The sequence below is a fragment of the Dipodomys ordii genome, unplaced genomic scaffold (genome assembly GCF_000151885.1).
Source record: "Dipodomys ordii isolate 6190 unplaced genomic scaffold, Dord_2.0 Scaffold36, whole genome shotgun sequence".
NCBI lineage: Eukaryota > Metazoa > Chordata > Mammalia > Rodentia > Heteromyidae > Dipodomys > Dipodomys ordii.
The window spans coordinates 5,256,268-5,261,116 of record NW_012267252.1 but is presented as its reverse complement, the minus strand read 5'-3'; positions in this window follow the sequence as shown (position 1 = coordinate 5,261,116).

Genomic DNA, 4,849 nt, shown 5'->3' with positions numbered 1-4,849 from the left:
GAACCCAGGGCTTCATGCATGCTAGGCAAGCACTGTACTAGGCAAGCTACATTCCTAGCCCCGACACCTGGAGTTGATACAGATCTTTTAACCATCTCCCAAAGATGCCGTGTAGCTCCTGGCATTTGTCTTTGCACATGCTATTCCCTCTGCTTAGGTGAACGCTTCATGTCCTTCTAGACCTAAAGTAGTCTCCTCTCCATTCTGTCTCCTAGGCAGTGCTCTGTGAACTTCTGCATTATTCTCTTTATAACATCCAGCTGTAACTCCTCATCTATAACTTTTCTTTTTTTTTTTTTATCAGCCATGGGCCTTGAACTTTGGGCCTGGGAGCTGTCCCTTAGCTCTTCAGCTCAAGGCTAGCACTCTACCACTTGAGCTACAGCGCCACTTCCATTTTTCTGGTGGTTTATTGGAGATAAGAGTCTCACGGACTTGCCTGCACAGGCTGGCTTTGAACCGTGATCCTCAGATCTCAGCTTCCTAAGTAGCTAGGATTATAGGTGTGAACTACTGGCACCTGGCTATCCCCCCAGTTTATAACTGGGGAAAATGGCAATCAGAAAAGTGAAAGAAGGGATTTCTTCCTTCCAAAGCTACACCTCTAGGATTTTGTTTTGTTCTGTTTTGTTGTTGTTGTTGTTGTTTTGTCTGTTATGGGGCTTGAACTCTGGGCCTGGGCTCTGTCCCTGAGCTCTTCAGCTCCAGGCAGTGCTCTACCACTTGAGCCTCAAGGCCATTTCCACTTTTCTGGTGGTTGATTGGAGATAAGAGTCTCATAGACTTTCTTGTTTGGGCTGGCTTTGTATGGTGATCCTCAGATCTCAGCCTTCTGAGTATCTAGGATTACAGGTGTGAGCCACCAGCACTGTGCTTACCCCTAGGATTTAAATCCAGATCTGTTGGTCTTTCAAATCCAAGCTCTTATTCTCTAAGCTTTTGTGCCTTTGATTCATTGAAAGGGCAGCTTTTTCTTCTATGGAAGAACTAAGACTTGTTGCCCAGTCTTAAAAACACTATTGGCATGTGGGTTTGGCACAGTGTGGTCTAGGGACTGGGGTTATGCACTCTGGAATTGGGCAGGCTGGGAGAGATCAGAAGTTCTAGCCTTATATGTGTGCCTAGATTTTATCATGCATCCTTGTGGGAGGTATCAATAATCATTTACTTCTGATTGCTTCTGCCATCTCCTGGAATAGTCATGAATGAGAACTAAAAGACAAATAAATAAGAAAACAAGCCTGACTTGGGGTTGGCTAGGCTTTCCATCTTCAGATCAAGGACTTCGTTGAGAAAATTAAAAATCCCTCCTTGGAATCTCAGGTCATCATTTTGGGGGCTGAGCCTGAATAGGCTCCATATGGCAGTTCCTCTAGCTGTGAGTGTCTGGAAACTTACATTTTCAGAAATAGTGTCTCCCCTTTCCTTTTTATTTCCCGGATAGTCCTGGACTTGAACTCAGGGTCTAGGCGCTATCCCTAAGCTTCTTTTGCTCAAGGCTAGAGTTCTACCACTTTAGCCACAGCTCCACTTCTAGCTTTTTTGGTGATTAATTTGAGATGAGTCTCATGGACTTTTTGCCTGGGTTGTCTTTGAACTGTGATCCTCAGATCTCAGCCTCCTAAGGGCTAGGATTACAGGCTTGAGCCACCAGGGCCTAGATGTCTTCTGCTTTAGGTGTTCTTTACCCAATGCATGCTCCTATTTGAGAAGTGATTTCCCTACCTTATGCTTAAATGCCAGCCTTTTTAGCAGAAAGTGAACTTCTCAGGTAAGAGAACTTGACCTCTTCCTATACATTCTCAGCTGCTATACTGCCAGCCTGGCACCAGTAAGGACATCACTGTCTATAAATGAATGCATGGATGAATGAAGAAAATGCAGATGATTAGACAGAGGTCCAACTTCAGTCTCCAGTAAATCTTTGCAGTTCATTACAAGAGAAGCTTCAAGTTCATTACAAAAGGAGCGGTATATACAAGTAGAACTCCAAAATGGCTTGGGAAATTTAGAAGCAGAAGAGTGGAGAATACAAATTCACATGGTCCCCAAGTCCACCAATGGCCATAGAATCTGGCTGGGTAATCTCTATCCTATTCTTGGGCTCCTTGGAGATGTAAAGGCTGATGGTACAGAGCTTTGGCTCATTGCCTCTACTGAGAGACAATGCGATGTGCTGGGTTTGTGGCCGAATGTTCCATGGGCATTATCAATACCTCAAAAATGTTTAAGTAGCTGGATACTGGTGGGTCACACCTGTAATCCTTGCCTCTCAGGAGGCTGAGATCTGAGGATCACCATTCAAAGTCAGCCCATGCAGGAAGGTCCATGAGACTTATTTCTAATTAACCACCAGAAAAACCAGAAGTGACACTATGGCTCAAGTGGTAGAGCTCTAGCCTTGAGTGAAAGGAGCTCAGGGACAGCACCTAGGCCGTGAGTTCAAGCCCTATGATCTACCAAAAAAAAAAAAAAAAAAAGGAAGGCCTGGTAATGAACCTCACCCATATTTTCTATTTTTGTTGATACAGAATTCACATGCTACAAAATTTACCCTTTTAAATGTACACTGTGCTTTGTAGTGAATTGATAGAGTTGCATTATCTAATGCCAGAATCGTTCATCATCCTAAAAGAAACATTGTGCCCATTAGCCCTCACTTTCCACTCTCTCCCTCACCCTAGATCCTGGAAACTACAAAACTGTCTTTGTGGACTTCACCTATTCTAGGTATGGAAATGGAACCTCACCACGTATGGCCTTTAGTGTATCAGGCAAAGTATTTTCAAGATTCATTCATGTTACAGCAGAATCAGTGCTCTTTCTTTCTATCTCTCTCTCTCTCTCTTTTTTGCTGGTCCTGGGGCTTGAACTAAGGGCCTGGGCTCTGTCCCTGAGCTTCTTTTGATCAATACTAGCACTCTACCAGTTGAGCCACATCTCCACTTCTACCTTTTTCTGTGATTATTTGGAGACAAGAGTCTCATGGACTTTCCTGCCAGGGCTGGCTTCAAACCATGATCCTCAGATCTCAGCCTCCTGAGTATTTAGTATTACTGGTGTGAGGCACTGGCACCAGGCAGGAATCGGTACTTTAGATAATAACTCTTCTGCTCATTCTTTGTAACTCTTAATATTTTAGCAATCACAATGTGAATGTTCTTCCAGGAATCACACTGAGAGCCTGATTGGAGAGGCCATTCTATTGCTTCTTGGTGTACAGAGGCAGAGAAGGGGTTGCATTTAGGATTCTTGGAGTTACTACTTTTATTGGCTTTGACATTCTGACATCTGCAGAACAGTGACAGACAAATAACAGTAGTTCAGTCTAATGTCAACTTCTTAAGGAAAAACAGTATCTAATGAATTAAAAAACAAACCAGGGGAAATGCGACCCAAGGGCTCTAGATCTGAGCCATGGCTCAGCCACTGGCTTTGGATGATCTTGAATGGATTCCTCCATTTTTTCCCCCTAACTTCTGTAAAAAAAAAAAAAAAAAAAAAAAAGGCACAGTGTTAATGAAAAAAAAATTTAAAGCCATAAAGTTTTAAGACACTTCAAGGATTCTTCCAGTATCCTGTAGATTATCTTTTTTGTTGTTGTTTTTTTTGTTTTTTATCTTTTTTGTTAGTTTTTGGGTTTGAACTCTGGAGCTCATGCTTGGGCTTTTTTCGCTCTAGGCCAGCGAACCATTTGAGCCCCACCTCCACTTCCAGCTTATTTCTGTTAATTGGAGATAAGAATCTTGCAGATTTGTCTGTCCCAGCTGGTTTTGAACCTTGATCCTCAGCTCTCAGTCTCCTGAATAGCTAGGATTACAGGTGTGCACCACTAGTGTTCAGCCTTCACATTGTTTTGATGACATAAGGTCAAGGATTCAAAAATGTTCTGGATCCATGTCCGTATCCACTTGGACATGCCCACTTGTCTCCAATAGGTTGAGTCCCCAGGGACAAAGACAAACATTTCACAATCTGTCCAATGTGTACAGGGCTCAATGTGTGCCACAGGAAGGTGAGGGAAAGCTGAACAAGTGACACTGGTCAACACATGCTGATTTCTTCATCTTCAGGGGGATTATTTGAACAATCTGCTTAAGATTTCCCAGGCTATGTGAAGGATCCTATACCTTGGAGTCAGGCAATCAGAAACAATTTGTAGGTGCCACGAAACTCCATACCCGCAGGAGGGCCTGTGAGTTGGCAGAAAGGGAGAGAAGGTCCTCAGGGGAAAAGCAAGGAGGGCAGGGAGCGCTAGCCAGGCCTGTTGCACTGAAAGCAGCAGACGGGTAATTTCCAAATGACCATTTCAAAGGAAGGTTGAATTTCTCCAAGATAAGAGGGAGAGCAGAGAGCATGCCTATATCTCTAACCCCCTGAGCTCCAGGCTGTGATAACAGCTGTGGGGTTGGAAACTTAATGCTGATGAAAGAGTTAAAGGGTGACTGCAGGCAGCTATCGGTGACATGGCTAGGAACTGAGCATGCGCCTGGAGCGGCTGGGGACTGAGGTTACTCCATGAATAGAGGCCACTCTCAGGGAGTTTTTCCAGGAACAGAATGGGGTCAGGGAGCCGCTTGGGAAACAATGGTTGCCACCGACTAGCTGAGTTTCTTACAATCACACACCATACCCCCTGATCAAATAGCTCCTTTGTCCGGCTGATATAAAAACATGTCATACAATGATGATTTGGAAGAATGACACGGGTTTGCCTTTCACAGAGATCAGAAGGGCTTGTTGTGCAGCAGGGGGAAAAACATCAGAGTCAAGGAAAACCTGGAGAATAAAAGGAGCAAATGGAAACAGACAGCAACAATGAGAAAAGGGCTGGGTGGCTGCGAAGGCG